Genomic DNA, 17628 nt, shown 5'->3' with positions numbered 1-17628 from the left:
TATATATATATATATATTAATATAATAAATTTAATTATTTTTAATAAATTTATAATTATTTAATTATATATACATAATTATTTATTATAATAATTTGCGCTCTCTTCTTTCTATTTACTTGACTCTGCCCTACGAGAGAAAAAGGGTCATGTACCGTCTCACCTCTCTGTCTTTCTCTCTTGGATGCGCATTCGCGATAAATGAGAGAGCCAAGAACACGATGTACGCGATAAAACAAGTTGCGGAACACCTTTTTATCGATCGCGATGGGTCGTCTCTGGGTCGGGACACTCTTACCCGTGCTCTCAGAGACCATCTTCCTTCCTGCCGTCTCGTTCCTTACGCAGTTTCCACAAGCGGCTTTCTAATCTGTGCCGGCGTGTAACTTTGTGCAAATGCAACTTTTTGTACTTCCTCTCCTTTTCCGCGACGAGTCTCCAAGTTCGCGGCATAATTTAGTCGTAAAGTTACGTGAAATGTAAAATAAGCGCGTCTGCGATCGCTTGTAGATTTCGAACGAGATTTTACAAAATTGATCCGATGGTTTTTGGCGAAAATGTTTCCGAATAGTCTGGACCATATTGCGGTTTGCAATATCGGGCTCAGTGAGCAATGTTCGTGTGCCTTTTTCAACGCTGTCTCTTTCAACGAAACGGTAATTTAGTAACAATATATACTCTCTCTCTCTCTCTTTCTACTTTGAAATGTTACAAACATGTAACGTCTCGCAAAATACAACTTTGTTTTTGATTACTGAATATTTGCAGTTTGCAACGTAATATACGATCGACGGTGCTATTATTGCCAGACTGTTCAAATCGTGCATTGGAACGTGATGAAAACTCGACTTTGAAATAATATCGACGATTTAGCGCGACGCAGAAAAAACGCATATTGTTGATTGAAAACGAGCGCGCGCAGCCTCCGTAAGTTCAGTGTCAATCGCGAAACGTCGTGATGTCATCGCGAAGAACGATCACTGTTATTAATATCACGCTGTACAGCTCTGTCGTATGCATTTTTCGTATAGGAACGAATAGAAACGAGGAGATCGTGATTTTTCGCGCTTTGGTATTGGATGAGATAACGAGAGATCCGTAAGTCGATCCGTTCATTCGATGGACCCGTGCCAGCTAATCCGAGCTAATGATTCCGCTCGCTGCAAAATAATGATTGCCAAACGTTTTGCGATCACGTTACGCGGCAAATATTTTCGTCTTTCTCTCTTATCAACGATGAGACTCGCATGTTATATCACGAATAATATCATGTGATCTCTCCAAATATATCTCTCTAGTTTTGACGATACCGTCAAAATGAGCTATTGCAACGTGACATAAATTAGTACAAAAAAGATTGCAAAGAGAAAAATAAAAAGTGAAAAAAGATGGTGAAAAATCATCGTAATGTGATCCTCGTTTCGATTTTTATTCCTTCCTTTGGCAAACATTTTAAATCGTTTATAATGTATTTTTGTATCTTTCTAAAAGAGAGAGATAGAGAAAAAAAGAGAAGTTATATTGACTGCGTCCGCTATCCGTCCATTAAAATGCGCTATCCACGATCGAGTGTATGTATATCGATCACAAGTCAGCGGCAAGCTCATAAAAATTCATTCTATCCCGGGGAATAAAAATGCGTCTCACGAGTTTCGTTAAAGTTTAAATGGGACGTGCTTCTCCATTCCTCGATGCCTAAAGTACAAACTATTAAGCTACGAATCTACTTTGCAAGTATCACGCGATGTTTTGCAAAGATCACGTGGGACATATCTCTCACGGAGAGATATATTTACGCGCTTAAGATCAAAACAAATGTGTTTACATCAGCATCGCGCACAAAGAGTCGAATGAATATGAAATTCGACAATCGACGATCGCGTCTGCTCTAAAAAAAAAAAAAAATTCTCCGCCGTGTTAATTTCCACAAAAACGATCCTCGACAGAATCCGATTGTCCGCGATTACGCGAAATTCACGTCTCGATTATCTCGAGTGCGCGTGATTCTCGGCTCCGGCTCGCCGACATTCATACATACCGACCGTGCTCCAAACTCGTAACAATCGCCTTGACGACAAGACTTTCTAAAATTTGCGACTGGGCGGCGATTATAATTTTGCATTATATTGCGCTCTCTCCATCTCCTTTTCTGGCAAAAGTGACACACGCGCGATCGGAAAGTAAAGCAATGCGAAAATTCCGTGGCAGGCTGGCGAGCGTGCGCGCGCCAGCCTATAAATAATTCCTAATCCAGTGATCGATCGCGTCTTTTCCTCTCGCGAGGAGCCCCGCCAAGCGAGCGAGCGAGCGATCGACGTACGAAGCCGACAGTCCCCCTTCTCGCTTTTATCGTACGAACGGAATCGGAGGATTAAGCCGCCATCACATATGTATATGCGCGTCTTTTATACTTGACCCTTCGACGCATAGTGCGTCGCGCATGAGGGCACCGTTTAAACGACTTTAATTATGCGCGAACGCCTCGTCAGAACTTGGAGACGTGGCTTCGATGTGAGCTGAGGGAGTTTCGAATTAATTATTTCCAACAACGCGGCGAACAACGACGCGAATTCGCGGATTTAAAACAAGATAGCTGAGAAAATTATTATCTATTTTTTATTCTTTACCGAGGAAAAGCGAAAAAAAAAATACTGTACTTTTTTTTCATATTTTCCGGGAGACTAAAATATTGTGATAATTTTCAACTTGCATAATCGTGTTATACAGACCGTTTAATTTGCGCGAAAATTACCATAAAAATTTCGCGCTGTATTTAATTCGCGTAATGAATTATTCGAAAATTTTTGTTTCCCCTTTATGCCCCAAGCAAAATTATTAAACAATTAAATTTCTATTCAACTCCGAAAGCTATGATAAATAATAAAAAATACTTTCCCTTTGAAATCTTATCTTTGTAAAAATTTACGCTTAATATGCTTCGAGAAGCTTCCCGATGTCATAGACAGATAATAGAATCTCGATTATATACCTTGAACATAAACACGATTCATAAAATGTCCACAATAATAGCATATAATAACAATAGTAATAATTTAACAAAAATGAATAATGGGATTATAATGACGTCATACGACTAATTATACTTTCGAGATGTCTAAGGGTCGAGCTACGCGACAAACTCGAGACAGAATTGTGTAAAGAGGGCTTATCGAATTGTTTCGGCGAACGACATCGAACGGAAGGAAGAGAACCGCAACGCTTCTAGGTTGAAGACTACTTCGAGCGGCCCACTTTCTTTACTTTCACGCCACCGTCGTTCTTCTTTCATCGCGTTTGCCGGGCGCTTCGGGTAACTCGACGACACAAGAAAGCCGTGAGAGGGGATCTCTCTCCCTCTCTCTTTCTCTGTACGTAGATATCGCGTTGTGTACATGTGCGCACACATGTACAATGTACCGCTCGGCGCTTAATGACAGATCCGTTGGCTAATTTCAAGTTGACATTTCCGTAACGAAAAGAATGTCCGGGTGAGAACGTAGTTCTCGGTAATTGGTAACTGAAAGTAAACGATTTTCCTCGAGAATCTTCACCGAATAAAAATATTATTAAAATTATATCTCCTTATTTATTTCGGGTGGACCCCTTGATATCAAGCTTTTCGTAAAAATCGTCGTTTTCATCAACGTAAAAAATCGCGAGAAGGATTAGAGATAGTGGAACATTGTAATACGTACGTACGCGCATGGTTGTTGGCATCTTCGACATGCGAGCGCGGCTTCGAACAATTTCTAACGGGTTTTCGTTTCCTCGGCCGCGCCGAGGGAAGAAGAGAGCGAGAGAAGAGAGCCTGTGCGAAGGTTAACCCACACGTTCGCGAAGCGAACGCGAGCGTTGCTCGCGCGTACGAGGATCATGTCCGGCGCACCGCAAATGAGAACGGATGCATGTGTTTCGCATTAATCGGGGAACACGCGCGCTCTTTTAACGTCGACGCCACGCCATACTGTAGTTTCATTCGCGAAAAAATACAATTAGCGTTAAATACCGAATAACGAACGCGTGTGAAATTTTACTCATCGATTCTATTAATTATAGTATTTTTGTATCAAATAATAATTACAAAATGACAATATACAGGGGGTTCAAAAAATATGGTATCAAATTTTAGGAGTATGTATAGCACTCCTAAAAACAATCCAAAAGGTCTTAATAAATAGTATTCCAAAAACCATTTCTTTTCGAGTTATAAAACATTTTCTATTATTATAGACAGAACTTATTTCAAGTATGCATTGTATGTATATCAAGAAAAGTTTTCAAGAAAAGTGGATAGGACGTGGTGGTCCAGTTGCATGGCCACCTCGCTCGCCGGATTTAAATCCGTTAGACTTTTATTGATGGGGACACTTAAAAAGCATGTGTACGCCACATCAGTTGATACATTGGATAAACTGATACTGAAAATTAAAAACCGTTGTCAACGAATACGAAATAAACCTGGAATCTTTGAACGTGTTCGATCTTTAATGAAAAAGCGTGTCGAATGGTTAGTTTTGAAATGAAGGGCACATCGAACATCTTATAACTCGACAATAAATGGTTTTTGGAGTACTACTTATTAAGACTTTTTGATTCGTTTTTACGAGTACTACATAATTTTTTGGACACCCTGTATATATTTATCGCGACGTTAAATAAATTAATGAATTATTACTCTTTTTTATATATATTTAAATATTTCATAGTCACAACCAAGTCTCACACTGTTTATACCCTCCATTTGCGTCCATTGGATAAGTTTATTTCGCTGCCTTTTCGTCGAAATTATTCGCGGTACGTTTCCGGCTCTCCCGATGTCTTTCCATACTGCGAAAAAGTTAAAACGAGCCCGCCAACAGCTGTACTTTGCATAATTTCACTTCACGGTGGCTACGCCCCTGCAAAGTTGTCTCAACTTTCGGGCGATAGTGTACACCGGTCGCGCTCGGCGATCGATGCCGGATGCCATTTTCGAATTCGGATTCCGGCCGCGGACGCGAACAACGCGATGTCTATGTGTACGTATGTGTATGTGTGTGTGTGTGTGTGTCGAACCTCCAATTATCCCAAAACTGCAAGACGCGAGACGACACATCAGTCGTCCCAGTTCGATGTTCCGTACAAGTTATATATTACACGCATATAACATAAGCGAGATGGTACTTTAGAAGGGTGACCAACGAAGGGAGGGGGGTGAGGGAGACGCTCGCCGATGCGTATAAAGGCGATATCACACGCGCAAGCCCGAGCACCGGAAGTGCGTTTACACACGCGGGTGTCCGTTTCATCGCAACGCGCGTGCAGCAAGAACGAGGGGGAAAATTTACGTGTATAATCGTGCGTGAGAGGAATTTTTTTTCGATGATTTAACATCGAAAGGGAATAATCAAGCGCGCAATCGTATCGTAGCGATAAAGTTGGATTACGAAAAGTTGTGTCGCTTTGCGAATTAAATGAGAAAAAAAAAAAAAAAAAAGGTTTCTTTTTTACTACGCGCGTAGCAGCGCGTATAATGTAATACTCTCTCTCCCCGGCAACAATCTGACCCCGATACTTTCTGACTGATATCGAAAAAAAAAAGTTTTCCACCTCTAGGAAAATTCTATATTATCGCGCGAAGTAGCGTAGGAATGCGGAACGTGCGATGCTGCGCTATTTTCGACGGCGTTTACCATCGACGATTTTATTGGACGAAGCAACGGATTTCCATCCGAGGGTGGAAAAAAAAAAAAATAATATATATCGGCAGACGCAGATGGTGGGGATACGCGTCGCGCAACGTTAACATCGTCGATTTCATTCCGAGATAAATTCCTCGGGATGTGTGACGGATCGAGATTCGCCATCAAAGACGATAACAATCGATGTCGGCATCAGGAAAGTTTGAAAGTCCCGTGTATATACGTCGCGATGTTACTTTTATCTGTCGACAATTTCCTGCGCTTACATATCGATAACAGGAAACGTTATCGCATCCGCATCGAACAAAGAGTGGCATAAAAGCTGATCGTATCCTCGATCTCGCGGCTCTTGCAAAGACTTTTATCAATTTATGCGTGTATCGTAAAAATGATTACATTATAAAAAAAGGAATTTAAAAATGTATTTATATTTAATATAGATTATATTTTTGACATTCAAGTAGACAGAATTCCTTTATAAAAGGGGAAACATTTTCGCCCGATTTTCGATGAAAAATTTGGAATTCGCGACATTCGTGCACAAAGCATTCCCAAGAGTTAATATCGTCGACGACGACATCGATTACATTATGAGTATCGGGAATCGATAACGAGGTGCATCGTCGGCGTAGATCGCGATACGTCGTCGCCGCGATAGTGATTTGAGTCCTTAACGGTGACGTCAAAGTTCTAGTATACGCGTAGTTTCACCGCGTAATTGATAGACATATAACAACGCAAATTGAACGCACGGAAGACGCGCTAATGTAATGTGAATATACATATCCGTTGCATCGGGACATCTTGTAACGCACAGAATGTCATTACGCGTTCCAGTTATTCTTTCTTTAAACCCTTCCGTTTTATATTCTTTGATATCTCTTTCATCGTTTCTTGTTTTCATCTGGTAATCTTTTCACTTAAAAATTGGCATGGAATTTATCTATTTAAAATTATAAATAAATAAAAATAAATAAATAAATATAAATAAATTTATCTATTAAAATTATTTATCGAGATGCAAATTTAAAATAATTCTGCTTTTTTATTTAATTTATAGAAACTTATTTTTCCCTCCTCAATAGAAAGAGCTGGATGAGGCTTAGTCAATCAAACCATTAACTGTAGAGGCATAAAGGATATCGAAACGTTCGCTTACGTTCGCTTCGTCCTTGACGTAAGCGGACATAACGCCGCGTAGCACCGAGAAGAATGCGGTACTCTCGAACAAAAACCCATTTTCCACAGGTAAAAAAAAAAGAAAATCTGCAACTTTGTATTAAAGAATGCAGATCTGAAACCAGCTCGAGTCGACAATTGTTTAAAATATTTCACGGTATCTACAGCGTTATTTCGGGACAATTTAGGATTATAAATATTATAACACGATAAAATTCGCATGCTTTTTTTGTGCTGTCGAGCATCGATAAAGTGCTAGAAAATTACAAATCGACGAGCCCCCAAGTCTCTCGACCACTCCCGGATTAGAAATGTTCGACCGTGTTTATGTTTTCGTAATGCGCGTCGACGATCCGCTATCCGGTATTTACGCGAGGTGAGAATAAACTCAGTTGGCAGCTCCACGCCTTGTGTACCGAGTGGCACAGGGTTAACTTGGGCTGCAAACACGATAATAATCGAATACCTTGACTGCTTTCCCCGCGGATCGACACGCGCGTCGCGTGTTCCGCGATAAGATCGAAAATCATGCGCTCTAACAGGTCTCGTTATCTCCGAGATTCTCTCTCTCTCTCTCCTTTTAAATAATAAACATCTACCGCTAGTTACATGTTCGATTCTCGAAACTCGTTGACAATGAGAGTGAAATTTATAACCCCTCCAGCAGAAATTTTTGGAAAAAAAATATAACTTTCGACGGAAGATCTTATAGATCCGTTCGAAGAAACGAACAAAGGAATAACGAAAGTTTTACGAATCGTATCGTTAAACCCTAAATGACTCTAGAATCATCTTTCTTATGGCGCCGCTCTTGCTACATTGTATATGGTGTGCTGCGAAAATGCGACTTTAACGGGGCTATAAATTATCTTCATTATTCTTGGCAGCACTCGACAGAGACCAAGGCAACGACTATTCTCGCAATCAATACCAGAGCGCGACACACATATTTCAGAAAGATATTTCGCTCGATGACTTTTCCAGGATTTACAAAGCGCGTTCGACGATGTATAAACGTGAAAATATCTCGCGCGCCGAGAAGGCAGGGGAGACATTCTCGCGCGTCTCCCATTCAGGAGACTTCCTCAGGTTCGCGTTTCGTACCCCGATCGATCTTATTATCGGCGGCTTATCGGGGAACAAACGCGGGGGAGGAACATATGGATTTACGAAAGATCGCGCGGCTCGCAGACCGTGGGCATAACGCGATAACTCGAAAATCGATAGGGCTGTGCAATCCACTTAATGGCATCCTCCCATTCCTCTTTCCCCTAAGCAGCCCCACTGGACGTGATAAATCGCGAAGGCTGCCCGACTATTTAGATACGCCGCGTATTGCGTGCGTGCGAAGGTAAAGAATGCCCGACTTCTCTAGTGATATTACGATACCTATATCCTTTTTATATTAATCGAAACGGCGAAAAGAAAAATGGAACTTGCGCGCGAAATCTATCCTAAACTGTCTTGCAACTTGTTTGCATTAAAATTTGTTAAATCGATAATTTGTATTCTTCATTATTGTTGCTTGTGTGTTATTTAATTTTTATATTAAAAATGTTTATTCCCGAGCGAGTTTGTAATCTTAATACTTTTTATAAATCTCGTTATTAAGTACATTAATTTCCAAGATACTTCGATGGAAATGGGAATGATATAAAGCTAGAGAATAAGAGTTTATATATATATCTTTTCATCTGTAAAGGAGCTTAAACTGGTGATAATACATTAGTGGCGAATAAAAACTCTATTTCTTTCAAAAATACTTCCCCTGCATTTTTTAAATCGTCTAGAAATTATCTCGACATAGAATAAAAAAAAAAAAAAGAGAGAAATATCTCGAACATCAGACATGCGAATAACTAACCCATATTCGCGCACATCAAATATTTGCGAAATCTACGAAAAAGAACGAACGTCACGTCGCGTCGGGTTCGCAGAGCGTTTTCGGATTTATCATAAACCGACACACTTCAACAGCGTGCGAGAGAACGGCTTTCCCATGTATATATCACACGACACGACAAAATAAATATCTGCGCGGGTTGGAGTTTCTCGCGACTGTCAAAGAACTGACCGACCAGCTGCGCCCTTATTCGAGTTACGCTCGTTGCCACGCAAAAACCGCGCGATTCGCCGCCGTGGCGTTTAAATATCGTTGCGATATCTTGTCGAGAGTTTCGCGCTCGGCAGGTCAAAGGTGACGCAAAGCGAGGCTGGCCGAGGTTTTCCCTCCCTTTCCCATCAATCTCTCTCTCTCTCTCTTTCTCCTGGGCAAGTTAAATTCCGCCGAATCACTACTCGTCGCCGTCGAGCTAACTTCGTCTCGTCTGTATCGCGAAATTAAAACAAGTTAGTTTGCAGCAATCGATTTTCTCTTTATAGGAAAGACGGGGGGGGGGGGGGGGGGGGGGGGGGGGGGGGGGCGCGAAGGGCGCGGGTTAGGTAACGTTTCAACAACATTGAGCATCTTGTGCTCCGACAACGCAAAGTTTTTAACGATCGTCCGCGCTCGTTTTCGAGCTCGCGTAAAATTCGAAAGAACATTAAGAGCTATTATCTATTGTCGCCAGAGTCCGGTATTTACTCAAATCTCTTAGTATTCTAACGGATCCTTTTTCTTTTTTTTTTTTTACATCCATTTAAATAACCGTTTCTAATCCCCCAATAAAAGCGTAATTTCGATGAGAGAAGTGTTCGCGCATATACAGAGTGTCATAAAAGTTTTGTTCGAAAGTCCCGTGTCATAAAATTCCACTCGAAGCGCTCTCAAATTATCTTCAAAGTAACTTATGTAACCTCCCTCGAACACTTCATAAATCATAATTTTAACTGCCGTTGAAACATTTTTACACGCGTTTCAATCGGCGGTGAAACTTTGGATGGGGTGCACGATCTTTCGTTACGTTACGTCCTTTCGCGCGACCTATCGATATTCGCAGCGATACATTTGCAGTTTTGTCGGGCGCGACAACATCGTTCTGTCTCCCTCCCGTCGAAAACTTTGGCAGACGTTATTTCCGGGATTACGTTGTTCATCGACAGACACGCGCGGCCGTTCTTGTCGGATCGCGGATCGCAATCCAAAACCACCGCCGCCGAGAGAGCGATACATATCGATTGTGCATACACGTCCGGGACTGATTCGCGTTATATATATATATACATATATCTTGTCGGATCGCGGATCGCAATCCAAAACCACCGCCGCCGAGAGAGCGATACATATCGATTGTGCATACACGTCCGGGACTGTCGGAGTGTGATTCGCTTTATATATATATATATATATATATATATATATATATATATATATATATACACATAGCGACGAGATCGCGATGCAGACGTTTGCAGTTGGAACAACTAAAATTTCCTGCGAATAATGCGAATTAAGCTTCTTCTCGCCGTGTTAACTCGCGACATCGTCAAGTTACGCTTATTACCAAAGAAATAATGAGTCACAGGACGAAACGTCTTGTAACACATCAGCGCGTTTTACATTTCGACCAAGTGATTTCGAAAAAAAAACCTCGGTCAAATCGCGCGATCAAAGAAACAAATTAGATCGTCGTTTTAAACGAGATAATAAGTCACGCTCGCCAATGGATCCGCGTCGACGCGGACGTTTGCAAGAGTCCACTGGAGCATCGAAATTATTCAGGTTCGATTCCCGCGAGGGATTCTCGAGACCAAAAAGCGAACTCCGAGGGGATCTCGGCCCCCCCCCCCTCCGCCGTGATATCACCGCGATATCTCGTCGACAGAAAGAAAACCGCGCGCGCGGGCGTCCTCGAAGGAGGCCGCGGCGCGGAATCTCCCTCTTCCGCTCGCCCCTTCCCCTCTCCCTCGACCGATCGCGCGCGGCTCGCGCTGTCACTCGCGATCAGGTGGTTCAGGCTCGGCTGGCGCGATTCGACCAACGTCAGCGCGGCTCGCGATTAGATACGGCGAGACGCGCGAGTCCTCGACGTCACTTATGGGGGGAAAATCGATTCTAATAATATTCTAAACGATTAACGATATTATGTGTTTTTCATTGGTATCGAATCGCGCGATATATTGGACGATTGGAATTCCTGTTTTATAATTGGCTTTGTAATGGGATAAAGGAAGAAAGCTGGGAAATTATTATCCCTCTTCGTTCGCGGGTATGTAAATACCGTGATGTGTAATACGCGAAAAGTCCGCAATATCTCGCGGTTGATCATTAGCCAGGTCCCCCTCTGACGCGAGGGGGAGTAACGGAGAGTTAAAGCGGCGCAGAAGGGAGGGAAGGGGGTGGGAGGGACGCTTGGTGGCGTATGTGCGGCCGGAGGTTGCTCAACTTGTCATCGCGCTCTCTCTCTCCCTCCCTCTCGCCCCTGTTTTATGACATCATTGAAAATCACTTTACCTCGAGACACGAAAACCAAATCGGCCGCTCTCTCCCCGTCCTCGTTCGTTGTTCGTCGACTCGCAAGTACGTAGTAGTCGCAGCGCGCGGTGAGAGTGAACGAACGTTGTCAGCGTCTCGGAGATAGAGAGAGAGAGTTATCGAGCTCTCCTAGAGGGAGAGACGAGGGGGATGGTGGAAGAAACGGTGGAAAGACGGTCCTCGCGCACGTAGGCCCCCGCGCTTCCGTCACGGCCGCCAAGACAGTGGCACGTTCGACGTTCTTTGTTCTTCTTTCCCCGTGTACTCTCGTTCGCGGGATTCCTCTCCGATCCCGCCGTATGGACCACGCTCCTCCTCTTCCTCTTCGTCGCGTCTACTCTTCCGCTATCTCTTCTCGCGGCCGCGGAACAACGGAAAATTAATTCCTATCGACACGAGTTCACAAAAAAATTCGCAATGTCCACCTCACTCGAGCAATGTATTTATATATACATATATATATATATATATATATATATGTATATATAAATACATTGCTCGAGTGAGGTGGACATTGCGAATTTTTTTGTGAACTCGTGTCGATAGGAATTAATTTTCCGTTGTTCCGCGGCCGCGAGAAGAGATAGCGGAAGAGTAGACGCGACGAAGAGGAAGAGGAGGAGCGTGGTCCATACGGCGGGATCGGAGAGGAATCCCGCGAACGAGAGTACACGGGGAAAGAAGAACAAAGAACGTCGAACGTGCCACTGTCTTGGCGGCCGTGACGGAAGCGCGGGGGCCTACGTGCGCGAGGACCGTCTTTCCACCGTTTCTTCCACCATCCCCCTCGTCTCTCCCTCTAGGAGAGCTCGATAACTCTCTCTCTCTATCTCCGAGACGCTGACAACGTTCGTTCACTCTCACCGCGCGCTGCGACTACTACGTACTTGCGAGTCGACGAACAACGAACGAGGACGGGGAGAGAGCGGCCGATTTGGTTTTCGTGTCTCGAGGTAAAGTGATTTTCAATGATGTCATAAAACAGGGGCGAGAGGGAGGGAGAGAGAGAGCGCGATGACAAGTTGAGCAACCTCCGGCCGCACATACGCCACCAAGCGTCCCTCCCACCCCCTTCCCTCCCTTCTGCGCCGCTTTAACTCATATATATATATATGTCACTAGATATATATAATATATACAATGCACGCACCGTGTACCGACAACGTCAGATGCGCTACCGTTAACCAGCCGCGCTCCCACACGTGAACCGCGCGTACGTACAAAACACTCGCGCGCGTTTACTCGAATTCACACATATATATATAGTAATATATATATATATATATATATGTATGTGACTGTATGTCGGAAAAACTCGACGTACTCGCGCAGAGAGACTATCTCTCTCGTCTTCGATATATAGATGCACACACACGCCGAAACGCGTCTCGTCGCTCCGCTCTCGTCTCCACCTTGACGTCCGCGCGCAAACGTGGCCCGAGGACGACTGATGACGACCGGAGCGTACCGTACCGAGCGTATGCGAGGAGCCCGACACCGGCCGAGCGTGTGGGCCACGAAAGCGGAGATACCCGACCGAGCGTCGTACCGCTACGACACGAGTTCCGAGTCGTTTTCCCCACCTCCCTGACCCCTCGGCCACCGACTCCTCCACCCGCCCGTCCGAACCCCCCCATCGACCCCCTCCGTCCTCTCTCCACCGGGTCTCTTTTACTACTATCGTCGGTGCGCACGTATATACGGACACACGTCTCACCACCACCTCCTCCCTCCTCCCTTCTCCTCCTCCTCCTCCTCCACCTCATCCCAACGGCGCTTAAAGCCGCGTCCTTCGGTACACGAGAGAGATACAACGCGATTTTTCCCCGATGGCGAACATAGTCTGCCATCCGAGAGGGAAAATAATTCTTATTTCGCACGCGCGGTTTATAGATTTAATTTGTATTATAAGAGCCTCGCGCGATCTCTCTTCTTCGCGCGTTAAAAGATGTAAATGTTGGGAATTGATTTTGTTCCATATCCCGTGTACGACCATCGGCGTGCGATCGACCGAAAGAGTATCTCTATTTTAAAACGGATGAGCAAGACGTCAGACGCGCGATATTGACGCCTTATTGTGACATTAGCCAGACTTCCGAATCCGTGGGTTTCAACAGATATGTCTTAAAATCGACATTTTTTCGCGATATTTTATAGGCGTGGGAGAAATTGATCCTCATAGAGGCTATTGCTTTCCATTTATTTCGTCAAGAAAACGCAATAACATTCGAATATAAATATAAATCATATTAATATAAATATAAATCTATAGTTATGTATATTCCACTCTACAAGAATTACATCATCTCATTTTATCGTTGGATCTATTACTGTTGGAAATGGAAATCCCAACATCAAGCAGTTATGCTGGAATTAAAATTACACAGAATGTTTGTTTATATAAAATAAATAAATAAATAATATATATAATAAAAAAATAAAAAGAAATGTAATAAAAGTAAATACTTATGTAAATAAACATTCTGCGTAATTTTCATTTACCCAGCATAACTCCTTTTTGGTATTGGGATCTCAATTTCCGTCAGACTTTTGGCTGGTCAATCTCTTCGGAATAGAATTTTTTCTACATACAGATGTCGATACACTCGACACAAGGAAAAAATACGTAGAGTGAAAATCGTGATTATCGATATTTTCCTATATAAACAGAATTTATTGTACAAAGTAAAACTCAATGCACGCTTCGAGTGAACTCAATACCCTCCGAGATTCGTAAAATTGAGAGTCTCTCGACAGAGTATTCACTCCCAACCAGTTTTATCGTCGCGATAATTGCAAGTCTCAAGTATGTACCCAGAGATATCGTATACGACGCATTGCTTAGCATGGGACGATGGTTTGCTTATCATCCGTGATCGAGAAGGATAGTGTGTAAAATTCGAAGCGCGCGCTCGAAGACTCTTTTATTGACTTTCAGAGAGAGTTCCGGAGATTAATAGAGAGAAGAGCGAGAGAGAGAGAGAGAGAGAGAGGGAGAACGTATCTAGCGCGGTCGACGCTCCAGCGATTCCGTGTTCCAGTATTCGATTGTTGCTCCGAAACGGAGCGTGCATTCAAAGTGCATCCCGCGTGTTTCGGAGGGTCAAAGAGGTTCCGCGCGTATTTTCATGAAAATTACCTTTGCCGATGCCTCAGTAGCTACCTTACATATTGCACGGGCTTATCTTTGACACGGCACGTTCGCGAGCACTGCCTCCGCCAGCTGACTCTCGAAATTACTCATTGATAAGCGTTAACCATTTTCTCCCAACAGCTCGTTTCTTTGCGACGTTATATAAACTCGTACAATTTTTTCATATCAAAAGAAATTGGAGAATAAATACGAATATAAATCCTTATAATAAATGAGAAAGTAATGACGAATATAACATTTGACTTATCTCCTATATCGTCTCATTAAATACATGATAATATTAATAATTTCACTTAACGTTTAGGATAACGTATCTTTAACATACACGAAGCAGGCATTTATTTTTTCAACAGTTTTTCCCGTTTTTTTTAAAAAAAAAAAAAAACCTGTTCCGTCGCGCGTATCGTCAAAATCTACGTTTCAACTTTCCTTTATTTAATTGCGAGCAAAATTTATTTTTTCCGATTTTATTCAAATAAATTTGATTCTGCAATATTAATAAGAATAATAGTGCGAAAATAATATAACAAGCAATCTATGACACGATTATTTATTCCAAAAATTAACAAATATACACAAAGACCGCATTATTTAACTATTATATTAATAAATATGTTTCGTATTAATAAGATTTTTTTTTCTAGAAATATAATAAATAATACTCTTGTAAAATGACGATGTGTAAATCTAAAATGACCAGCTGGAAATGACGTCGGACAAAAGACTATCGAGGGATGATGCGGGCGGACAGACGGTGTGAAAGAGTCGGGTTAAAAGAGTGGGGTGGAGGGGGGGGGGGGGGGGCGGTTTGCCGTTCCGTTTAATGGGCAAGACGGCGAAATACGTTACGCGATACGCATTGCGTTTGCGTAAAGGATACCGCGTCGGCGATGACACCCACGTGGCGGCGGATCGTATACGTGAAAAACGTGGGCGTAAAAAATCGCGCGGGGGTGCACTTTGTTAACCAACACCGTTGAACTTTTCGTTGGCGCGCCAGGAAATGTCGTCGTGTCGTCGTTTCGTTGTCGTCGTTGTCGCATTATCGTCGTGCCGCGCTGCTCTTTTGATTAAAGCTGAAAATGCGCTCGCGCAACGCAACGGAATACGTTGTAAATTACACGCCGGGCCGTCACGTACGTGTTCGCGAGCGTGCTTAATGTCGTCATGATCATGGAGCATTAGGTAGAGAAGCTGGCCTGTTGAGAGATTTCAGATAATAAAAGCTGCGAATATCAAACGTCGAAAATTGTCGCGCGAGCGCGCGAGAAAATTATTTCTTTCCTAAATGCCATTATAAATAATTATATATTTATAAAAATAATAATATAATTACTATAACGTGTGTAGGAAAATGTTTTCTATATATATTTTTTTGCCTTTGTAACCGCGAGGTCACTCTCAGCAGGTGCAACGATTGCGCTTAGCTTTCCACTGGCCTTGTTTCGTGTTGTTGTAATTTGCGTTCTCGTTAATGTGTAACCGTGTGTATGTGCATTCGCATCTTGCTATATTGTAAAATATTCTGTTTGATTATAGACGATATTTGTGGCGCGGAGATATCACGATTTCTCGCGATTATCCGGTCCTCCTCCGAATAGTTATTGCACCGAGTTATCGATCACCGTGTGGATTACAATTACCAGCATCCCGAATTAATTTCGGTACGCTTATTATTAAATAGGTAGCAGCTCGGCAAGGTTTATTTGAAGTTCGATCGCGCTGTGTAATATAAAGCGATTCGTTTTATATTGGATTATTTATTTCGCGCGCACTGTCTTCTACAATTATTGCTGTACTTTTTAATTAAGGTATTCCGATATCAATCTGAAATCGGTTTTCTGTTTCGAAGAAATTTAACAGGTTGTTACAATTCTTTAAAAAATATTCAAAATTAAGCTGGACACGAAGAGACCAATTTTTGAATTAAAGGTCACTTAAAATTAAACAGAGAATTATATTTGTGGTCCTCATGATTTTTGGAAATGATTAAATAAATGATTCGAAAATTAGAATTAATGAAATGTTTTTAGCTTCTAATATATGATATACGATTTAACGGCGATAATATTCAGGGACAATCTACATGCCATAGAAAGATTACAAGATTGCAACTTGTCGCGCCACTTGAACGTATCCATCTGCATCTAGAGAGCTAATATCGCGAATAGTAAAAGAGAAAGAGAGAAAGCGAAATGCCGTTTAACGATCTAATTTCATTTGTCGAATTGCAAATCGTAGTCGCCATCAAATGTATACGAGATAGCATTCTCGAACGGAGGGATTAAAACACCGCTACACACAGTCGATGGTATGAGGGATAACCGTGTGCGGATCACCTGGGTCACCGGATATAGCAGCGCGAAATAAAAGAAAGTCGGCCGATAACCCCTGCTCGATGTAAATTACACGAGAAGCGGCCAGACTCTCCTCTCGTTGTAATCCTGCCGTAATGGCAGTCCAAAAGAGACTTCATATAACTTACAAATTTAATGACGCGAAATTTTTTACGTTCCTACATTTATCTTGTCTCAATGGAAAATTTATTTATTTTTTATTCTCTGAAAATATTACATATATGTATATAAGTAGCAAAGTGTTCCATCGTATTTTTCGTCTAAAGTATTTTTCGATCAATAGCAGTTACGAGGTTAATCATATCTAATGAATTCATTTCGAATAACATTATCCGAATTTGTCCGCTACCCCTCGATCTAAATTTAATGAGAGATTCGGCAAGACTCGAGGGAGCAAGTATGAGAGGGTTAAAAGTACTTTGGCGACAAGAGGAGAAAGATGTCCCGTGCTTGTATTTTTCCGCTTCCTTTTCTCTGGCTGATACGAAACTGCAACGTATGCGCGCGTGTCTCGAGAATATAGAAATTTTTTATCTCCCCGATTTATTCCGCGAAATAAGGGGCGGGGGGCGAGATATATACTGAAATACACTCGACCGAAGTCAAAAGTTAAGCGCAAACATATTCGCCTATTCACGAAACGAAAAGTAGGTTGGCCAATAGAACATGTACTTTGTACAAATCTCACACACATTTTACTCTGCGAAATATAATTTACAAAAAGTTACTCCGGAAATAAAATTATGAAAAAGATATTATACATAAATATTTTGCATTTCTCCTCGTCTGGAATTCTCTCTCCCCTCTTCGGGATATTTTGATTATATATATATATATATATATA

The 17628-nt window shown here is 42.3% G+C and overlaps 1 protein-coding gene across 2 annotated transcripts in view; it reads right to left on the bottom strand.

Annotated features, from left to right (window-relative positions):
- The window catches only part of LOC115243220, a 40311-nt gene extending 27527 nt beyond the window's left edge, over nucleotides 1-12784 (bottom strand). Inside the window, exons 1-2 of one of the 2 annotated variants that reach the window (XM_029820024.1) lie at nucleotides 12424-12784; nucleotides 11253-11659 (exon numbers count right to left, since the gene is read on the bottom strand). The gene's annotated coding sequence lies outside the window, so the exon portion shown is untranslated. Of the gene's footprint in view, nucleotides 1-11252; nucleotides 12221-12423 lie in introns of those variants that run through there. The other variant, XM_029820022.1, reaches the window with a different exon arrangement.
- Between the last annotated feature and the right edge of the window lie 4844 nt (nucleotides 12785-17628).

Source organism: Formica exsecta, unplaced genomic scaffold, assembly GCF_003651465.1.
Source record: "Formica exsecta isolate Colony F162 unplaced genomic scaffold, ASM365146v1 scaffold7, whole genome shotgun sequence".
Taxonomy (NCBI): domain Eukaryota; kingdom Metazoa; phylum Arthropoda; class Insecta; order Hymenoptera; family Formicidae; genus Formica; species Formica exsecta.
This window is presented reverse-complemented; position numbering and strand designations above follow the sequence as displayed.